Source organism: Falco punctatus (assembly GCF_963210335.1).
Source record: "Falco punctatus genome assembly, chromosome: 12".
In the NCBI taxonomy this organism is placed as follows: domain Eukaryota; kingdom Metazoa; phylum Chordata; class Aves; order Falconiformes; family Falconidae; genus Falco; species Falco punctatus.
In genome coordinates, this window is record NC_137592.1 from 13510272 (window position 1) to 13520361 (window position 10090).

Genomic DNA, 10090 nt, shown 5'->3' on the forward strand with positions numbered 1-10090 from the left:
GCTCTACTCCATGGCATCTTTTCCAGTGCTGCAGTCATCCTCTGGATCTTCCCAGCACCCTCTCTAATCCTCCCTGCCCATGCAGCATTCCCAGCAGCAGTTGTCTTGGTGCTAAAGGGATAATACAGCCTCCCTTTTCCTGTTTAATATTTCCTGGTTTGCAGCCCAGGATCCTGTCACCCTTGACACCGTATTTTACCCTGGCAGATATTTCCCTGGCCTCCAAGTCCTCTCCTGATTTTTGGCTTGCTTGGGTAGAAATCCCCTTTTGGTAGGAGGTCTGCTTTCTTCCACAGCTGTGAGTCATACATTTCTGCATTAAAATGCATCGTGTTTGCATGAGCCCAGGCAATCTTTATTGTTCTGCACCAAAGACATATCCTCTTCATTACTTAATAGTTTCATCTCCAGGCTTCAATAGGAATCATTTAATGTATCATTCTGAGTTGGATTTGAAGGAGCTGGGCCAAAAGCATCACCTGCCAAATGGTGACTCTTCACTTACAGTATCACTTCCCAAGACCTACTAGTTAGCCAGTTTTTAATCCATTTAATAAGATCCATGCTTATTTTGTATCATCCTATGGCATGAACTAAAACGGCCTGAAGAAGTCCAAGTAAATTACATCAACCCTGTTACCTCTGTCAAGCAAACTCGTAATCTCATTGTTAAAAGCTGTTGTTATTCTAACTAGATCCATTTTCTAGGTGTCTAGGCTCACTGATATGAATTATTCTATCCCCTTTAATTCATTCTTCCTAACTGAAAAGCTCAGGAATGGAGGCTCCACCAGCTCTCTGTGCGTCTTGCTGCAGTGTCACATGCCATTCTTTATTTGCTCATCATAATACTGGTAAAATGCCACCTTGTTTTAGGCCTATGAAACCTGTTTTCCAAAAATTATCAAAGCTCCTCAGAGTCTTTTTTTGCCAGCTTTTTTTAATGCTTTGCAGTGGTGGGTTTTTCATGTGTTCAATCTAAATTGCTGCCTTCAGGTTTCTTACACTTCTGTTACACATTTTTAAAACCCCGTAGTCGCTAATGGAAAGGAAATATGTGTCATCACTGTCCAAAGTCTACAACAATAATATTTGTTGGCTACAACTGTTCTCTGTATCATTACTAGATAATTATTTCACCACTATTTCCACGTAGAAATAGACTAGAATTGTTTTATGGTATACTTTGGTTTTACTCTGCTTAAAAAAAGCTGTCTTACTACCCTTAGATCTGTCCGCAGTTATCTTCCTGTTCTTTTGCTCCTCCTATCAATTTTCTACAGTCGTAATAAATTAAATTATCAGTCACATTAATTATTGCTACCAGCTTCTCTTCTCCCCCCCCATATCTACACACACACAAGTCCATAAGGAGAGACCAACATCTACATTTTTAATTATTGCAATTGCTTTGTTTTCCTTACAAACCAGCCTCCTTTCCCAATTGTGATATTTCAGCACCAATAAAAATATTCAGTTTCCCAACTACTGTGTTTCTTCTGTTTGTGTTTCTCTCCCATCTCATTTTGCTCAAAGCTGAATTGTTTTCAGCTTTGGAAACTGGCCCTTTTAAAACTCCACGTTTGTACATTAGCAGTTTGGACTTTATTCTGTTTGCCTGTAACAAATCACATTGAGTCACACTCATTTGACTCTTAACTAATCAATAATTCATTTTTAGTTCTTTAGTTAGTAGTCTTAATCTAGCACAAAATACCAATAAGGAATGAGTTTCCACCAAAGCAGTGTTTTGGAAGGCCCACCCTGATCCCTCCTATTTCACTGTGCCTCCATTCTGCCTGCAGATGTGTGCTAGATGATGTGAGATCACCTTCCACTTCAGCCTAGGTGCTACTAGTACTAGTCAGAGTAAAGTATGCACTAGTCACAAGTCTTCTGGGATGCAACTGGCTGTTTTGCTCTTAATCCTGCGGTGCTTTGGAGTCGGACACGCTTTGGTACCTTCAGGACAGGAGCAGTCAGCAATAAACTGCCCTGGACAACGTTTTCCTGTTTGCCAGCAGGTGACTGTCCCCAAGGTGTCTGCAATGACAGAGCAGAGGCCATCTACTGTAAGATGGCACAGAGTCGCTGTGCTGGCTGGCTCCAGCTGTGTGCTTGGCTGCCTCCAGCTAGCTGTTGTCCTTCATTGTGCAGGGACCTCCACGTGGCCCGTGTCCTGATTCTTGTCTGGGTTTTGCTACCTGCCACATCTGGTAAGGAGATTGGGCCGGCCTTGGGGGCCTGCCTCAGTGGTGACCCCATCAGAGACCTTCATTCTCCCACCTGGCCAGATACATACAGGTGGGATGCCAGGAGAGAAATGCCAGCATGATCTGCCCAGTCTTCCCCCTGCTAGAATGAGCTGCAGACCTGGGAGAGCAGGTAGCCAACCTGATAGCCACTCTGCGACAAATGTGCATGTTGTTGGAGAAAAACGCAGCTGGCTCGGGCAACCTCAGCAGCTGCTTAATGAGCCTTGACTCATCCTACTACACCAAACATCTGACCAGATGAAATCGGCGCTGGCTGATGCGGCTCCTCTATTCCCACTGCTCAGTCCAGAGAAAAATGAAAGGCAAGCGCTTTCAACCGAAACCTGGCATGAGCCCCCAGCCACTGGCCTCGGCTCTCTGCACCATAGTGTGCTGTCCAGCAGTGAAGCCAGTCTGCACACAGCTGCACCTGGGTCAAGGATGTATATTAATGCAGACAACTCCCTTGGCAACCACTTGATTCTCCGAGGTGGTAGCCCTTGGGCTTCTCAATGTCTCTAGTGTGTCAGAGGTGCTCTGTTACATTTTAAACTGGCGGGTTGTCCTCTTACCATCATGACCCCCTGGGTGAAGAGCTACAGACCTTCCACCAGGACCTCCTTCAGCAGCCTCTGCATCATCTCCTCACCATGTGCTCTCTGCCCAGCCCAGCCTTGTGTGCCCAGACCTCTCCTCAGTCCCAGGCAGGGCAGGAACACGGATACACTAACAGCAGATGTGTTCATCAGTGAAAGAACAGAAGCACAGACTTAATAAGGCATCTCTGTTCTGGAAGCCACTTCTTCCATTCAAAGACTGCAAAGCCACCTTCCTTTCAAACAGAAAAGGCCAGCTAAATGACAGGCGCAAATGCTGCTTCAGCAGAGCTTTGCAGCTGAAGCCATTCACCATTGCAGGGTCCCTCCACTCAGTACTGCAAAGGATCAAAGCAAACTGCCCGAGTGAACTGCAGTGAAATGTGTTGGTCTGTGAGGGGGAGAGCGAGCAGAAGTGTCAGAGGTGGCACTGCTGGTCTCCAGAGCAGGGCTAGTTAGCCAGGCATGGCACTGCACAAAACACACTTACTCTTGCATTGACTTTGCTGCCTGGCTTTGTTTGCTTAATTGTTTGTTTTCACAGATAGCACTGGGTTGTGTAATCATTTTCTTTGAAAATGGGATTCAGCTCATGTTATTTCACCTAACTGGCCTGATGTTGAGTGAAGCAAAAGCTGCTTTGCTGACAGCCCTGGTCCCCAGCCAGTGACATGTACTTGGGATGTGGCCTCAGAGAACAGTTGTCTTGTTCTGATGTCAGGTGTGTCCTGGGGCCCCAGCACAGCAGTGTGCATGGCAACTGGGAGACATGTGAGGCAGCCCCCCAATACTAAAGGCACGCAGCTCCAGCTGTGGCATAAAGATATTTTGAATGGGCAGGAAAGGCTTTTTGCCATCCAAGCTTCAGGGGTACAAGCATTAAAAGGTAAAGCAGCTTAGGCATTTAGTCCAGGGTAGAGAGCGTGTTTTAGGGCTTTTGAAACTTCGGGGGGGTAAATGAGAAAGGAGAAAGGCATGCTGTTATTTCTAAAGGCTGAGGGAAGCTGCTCAACTCAGCCTGCTTCTCTTGTATCTGCAAATTGGCTGGCTCTGGACATGGGCTATCCAGATATAAATGCCTTGCTATAAGAGTTGTTTTGTGGCTCACTTTCAGGGAAACCAGGCTGCTAGGTACTTCATAGCAAGTTTTCTGGGGGCAAGGACTGTGTATTTTCCTTTACCAGGAAAGCAGCTTGCTCTTTCTGAGTGCTGCTGCCTCACATTGTAATGGTAAGAGAGCACTGCCCCATGCAGGTCTGGAGCACTGCCCTGATGGTCCTGTGCTGCCCTGCAACATGATACAGATAGATAAGATGTGAGTGGGAAGATGCTAATCCACCCACAATGTAACTCTCGTGAAATGTCCGGGAAGGGGATGGAGTAAACCTGCACTATATTTTTTGCTACCAGGATAGAGATAATATCTTAGATTCACTGCTGATTTGCAAACTCACATCCCTTCCTCCATCCACCAACCTTTGGAATACTTAATACTGTCCCTTGAGGAGAAAAATAACATATATGGGAATACAGAAAATACTGAAAAGCAAGTTCTCTGTCAAACTATAGATGTCAGAAGCTAAGCTCTTTGACCTATAGCTCAGTTCCAGAAATAACATTTCTTTTTAGATGAGCAGAAAATAAGCTGGCAATGATGAAACTGATCATATGTTTGAACTTTAATTTTGTTGGTGGATGGCAGTTGTATGAGTAGCTGCCCCTGCGGTTTTTGTTTTAAATCATCTGGGCTTTTAATACTGACCTTTCTGTGAATTGGTGACATCAGAAAACCTATTACCCAATTCAGATTTTGCCAATCTTCTTCAAAAGTAGTTTTATTTATGAATATCCTATTTGTAAGAAAGGGGGCATTTCTGGCATCTCGAGCATATTAAGCCTTGGCTATGTTTTGTCCTACTGGTGTAAATAGTTTTCCCAGAACTGACACTAGCGAAGCGGTCTCAACCTGAAGCCGTTTGGACCAAACTTCCTTCTAAGATTTGCCCTAAGAAATTGCTTTCAAAATGCTGAGAGGAAAAAGGAATTTGAGAAATTACAATTAGCAAGGACGAGGCTGATGAGCTTGGCCAAGGATGAGGAAGGCAGCTCTCGAATTCTGTTCTTGAGAAATGCTCTACAGGCTGCATTTCAGTTCCAGAGCTGGAAAGTACTCCCCCGGGAGACCGAGAGCTGGAGAATTTAGGAACCTCCTAACAGCCTATTTGCCCCTGTTTTGATCTTTTATTAGTTGGAGTATTGCCCGGCCTTTTTTTGGGTGTGAAGGTGTGGCTCTGGGCAGACAGCCACCAAGGTGTGTTGGCATCTGTTGAGTCCAGAGACAGAAGGAATTTAAGAAAACTTCCCTGCTTTGAGCAACGCAATGTGCTCTCATGAAATTGCTCACTGACCTGTATTCGATATGCTTTACTTAAGGTCCTGATGAAACTGAAACACTATCTTGTGTGAACTGTGATTCAAAAGAGTTATCAAATTCCCATTTATCCAAAACAATTTCTTGAAGTCTGTTATTTTAAAAAAATTGCATGTTTTCAGAGTGTAGAGCCAGACATTAATATACCTCTGAGATGGAAGCTTTACAATTTTTATGTATGGTTTGTGGTTTAGACATCAGATAATAACCTAGCATAAGTATGAAAACATTTAACTGGCATCCAGTTGTAGATTTGATTGGAGCATCCTTTGGTTGGGGTTTCTAGCCTGCACAGTTGAGTGGGCAGGTTTTTGTGAAGGGTCAGGCCCCAGGTCATTCGTGGAGGTGAGACTGGGATGATCATGAGTTACTTGTGGGAAAGGAGGTGGGAGGAGGAAATGGTGCAAGGAGGTCTAGAATCACCGGTGGGGAAGTGGTATTTGGGGATGGGGAGGTTCCCTGCCTCAGCCCCTAATTGCTGGGGAAGAGGCACAGGTGTTGCTTTGGTGCATACACATTTCACACCCCTCTGGTACCCTGGAATGGGGAACCACAAATGGCTGGCTGGTAGCTGCTCACCAACTTTTAACCCTAAGGAAGTTACAACTCCCAAATCTCCTCCTTCCATTGTAGAGGGGCTTTTGAGTCCCGCCAAGCAGATCTGAGAGGAGGTTGGGTCAGCGCTTGTTGGCACCCTGCCCGTGTGGCAATAATCCCGCACTGCCTGAAGGGAGGCAGGAAGGTTTTCTTCTGCCTTGGAGGGAGAAGGAGGCTGGGTTTCTGCTGTGGTTTCTTCCTTCCAGGGGAGCACTGGTGAGTGAGTGGCCAGAGAAAATACATGATTTGTGACAAGGTATATCCGTGATCCTGTCCCCATGTCCCCAGCATTTAATCCAACTACCAGATCTGTGGGCAGGAGGGAGTTTTCCCTTGATAAAATAGACACCACTGGCTGGGGTGTGCTACCTTCCTCTTTAGCACCGACAGCTTCTGACAGTTGTGTGGGGTGCTGGCGCGGACCACAGCCTGCCACTGCCGAGGCTTGGGGAGAGCCTTGCACGCTTCTCTCTTTCTGTGGTGCATTACGCTTGCGGTAATTGACCTTTGCTACAGCTCTGAAGTGTGGTGTGAGGTGTTGGGAGGGACTTTGTGGCCCATGACACACAGAATAGATGCTTTGTGGGTTCCACTGGTCTGAAGTCCCATTTGGTTGTCTTTGTGGAGGACTGCACATGCTGACTGTCCAATTGCTGTGTCCCTCTGTTACCATACTCATTTGATGCGTCATCGGTGTGATTCTGATTTGATTGTTCTATAGGTTTATTTATTGTTCAAGTCAATATTGCTAACGGCCACTTGATTTGCAGGGGAGGGATAGGCATGCTTGAGTTTAGTTTTATTTTTGTTTGGTAGTTACCAAAATGTTGAAATCTGAGACCAAGTCATACCTCCTTCAGCAAGCAACATGTGTCCAGCACCTGGGACAAACATCAAGTGATCAACCTCAAACAACAGAACAGCTTTTCTGAAATCAGCCTTTGGTTCTTAGACACATAAGCCATGAAAAACACCCACTCCCTATGTTTGGAGTGTAAAATACGAGCTCCAGGACAAATGATAATAAATGAGCCCAAATGAATTCTCCCCTCCAGAAAATTATTTAATACGTAAGACTGCCCCATCAGATGCTTCTCCAGGGACCATGATGTAAGTGTATAGTGAAGTACTATCACAATAACCGTGTGTGTGTATTCCTACCAGCTCTGTTAGCCGGGGATGTATAAGTCAGGGTCAAGACGTCTGATGTACCCTTAGGCTGACATTACATGTAGTTTCGGCATGAAAAAAGCTGTTTGAGTCTCTTGATCTCTCTGTAGATATTAAAACAATCCTGCTGATGGCTGAGGACCTGTCCTGTGACATCCATTCACTTGTCACTGCCTCTGCTGCTTGCTGCAAAAGGATGATGCAAAGATCCAGCGAGAGACTGGGTAGGGGAGATGGTGAGTGAGGAAAGGGGAGCAGCTCCTCATAGCCTGCTGTCTTTATTGACTGTGGGAGAAGCACCCAGGGTACAAAATCAACCCAGAAGGAACCAGCGAGTGACGGTGCTGTGCATTTGTGAGCGTTTTTCTCTCTTTCCAGGAGCTGAAGATCTTTGGACAAACTTCTGAGCGACAAGAGGCAAGTGAAACAGCCAGTGGGTGGTGCATGGGCATCTCTAATGCTTGCAAATACAAGCCTAGCGCTGCCCTTGCCCGGTGCTTGTATTCTATTTATACCACAGCAGAGGGAGCGTTGGCAAAGCATCTCACAGGAGCAACCTTTTGTTATACCTACAGCTGCTCCCTTCCCTGTTAGTGCAACCGACACAAAAATAATCACAACGATAAGGATCGTGTGGTCAGTTGATTCACTGTCTTGTGACCAGGCTGCAGACAACTCGGCCATAGCCTGGCTATTGCATCTGCCTCCCTGTGATTTCTTACAGGGAAGGAAGCACCTGAAATACCTCAGGACATTTAGGATCCGTTCACCTGGCTGCTTCTCTCAACAGCTCACTCCATTCTGGTCTTTTTTCCATGTCTGCTAGAAGGCCAGATCAAGACGTCGATTTTCCTCGTGCTGTCCTCCAGGCTCAGCGCTGAGGGACTATATTTGAAATCAGAGAGTGAGCTGTGTGTTAAGAAATAGCTCTGGCACTAAAGTATTTAAAATTACTCTTTGTTTCCCTGACTTCTCTCCTAATTTAGATTATCCAAATCCAGATTCCCCCCAGACTTGCCCACAAGATGGAATTCTAAGAAAATATTGTTTCATTTGTTTTTTAACGTCCACATTTCTCACATTTCCTGTTCCAATTTCAAAGTGGGCCTGAGCTTCTCCGCTAGCATTGCTCCGGCTGTTATTTTGGGGATCTGAGAGAGGGGAGAAAAAAATAAACGAAGTGCAGGGAATGCGTTTCTTGCATTTCCCCCTTGTCAGCCACAGGTTCTTTTAGGCAAGTTGGTAAAGAGTTACTGACATTCCTCTTTTCAGGTCAAATAAAGGGATTAGACGAAGAGTATTACTAACATGGGTCAAGGTATTAAAAAATGGATGCCTAAATTCAGGCTCCTAATTTTGTATTTTGAGCCCCTAAATAGGGCTTGTGCCCTTTGAAGTCAATGCCAAAGCTTCCACTGAATTCAATCTGCAAGATGAAGTCCTAAATTATGGTCAGGCTCTTAAAAGTTCTCATCGTCTCACAGCTCCAAATAAGTCATCACCCAGCCTCTTTGCAAATCACGCGTCTTCCCTTAAGTGCCTGAACATGGAGCTTGTGCTTTTAGGTATTCCGTATTTAAAATCCTGCCTGTTGATGCCGTCTTTCTTTCTGTCTCTGGAGCCATTGACATGGGAAAGATAACAAGGCTAATAAAGAAGCGTAGCTGGGTAACACATTGATTTGCTTTTTTTGGTGAGCGGTGCCTAGCACGAACGCTGTGGATTCTATAGCAATGTCAGTATTTATTACGGTGTAACGTTAACATGGGAGGCACATGAATGTCCTTGCTGGTGCCAGAATTCAAGCAAGTACATGACCATTTGCACAAACTTCACATACACCGCTTTCCTGGTAACAGGATGTTGGCAGGTGGGAAGATCACAGGATCCACATGAAACGTAAGACGAGATGAGCAATCCCGTAGTGGTAATTTTAGAAGCTGGGTTCTGTACATTATTTACAGTACATTGTAGCTTTAAGGGGATAACGCTACCCCTTGCCACTCGTGGGTTTAATCTTTTCTGTGAGACTTCTGTGTGGGACTTGTGGTGGTGCAGCAGCCAAAGGGATATTGTCCATACAGGGGAGGGTTAAAATTGCAAGTTATTTGCAGTAGAGCTGCCTTCATTCATAAAGCGCTCACCTAGTGAGAGGGGAAAAGGCACCTAGGACTTTCTACCAAATGAAGAGAAAAAAGTACTGACGGAGTTACCTGCTTGCTGCTGATCTGAAGTGCTGAGGCCTGGCACAAGGAGGGAGCTGCTCACTGTGAGCTGTGACAGAGTCGGAAGCGGTTCCTGCCTCCGGGAACTTTCATTTGCCTTTACCTTCAGTTAGTGAAATATTCCCTCTTTATCCCAGGGAGGGGCTTGAACTCTCCCTATCTCTCAAAGGACGTTTTTGGCAATTGCATTCCGAATACGGGAAACTCCAGCTATTTGGATGGATATTTGTTTCCTCAGAAGCCCTCTGCAACAATCAGTTAAAAAATAAAATAGAGAAAGGAAAGAAAAAGGGATTCTTTTGCAATGTTTGAACAACACCCACCACTCCGCTGTAGAAACGTGATCCCTGAGGGGAAAGGGATTATATTCTCTTTCAGTTTTCAGCTAGGCTGGATTTCTCCCCTCGCCCAGAAGGAAGGCCGGGGGCACCAGGGGTGCGGGGCATGACCCCGCTGCCTTAGGCAGAGGAGGCGCTGGATGGGAGCTGGAGTCGCTCCTTGCTCAGACAGACCCGTCACTCATCTCCCAGCCTTCCTCGGGATCGGTGTGACCCGGGTGACATCCCCGCATCCTGCACTAACGGGTGACACAAAACCTTTAAAAAATAAACAAAGGGAAGAAGAGGTCTAAGATCTACCGAAAGCAAAGAGATATATATATATATATTTTTTTGTCATTTCGTGTGTTTCCCTCAGCCAGCAGGTGCCTCTATAGAGCCAACGCTTCGCCTGTGTCAGTAGGAGTCCGTGGCACAGCACTGGAATACCTGCTTTCAAATGATAATATGGCCTTTTCTTTCTTCGGTGTCTTTTTCC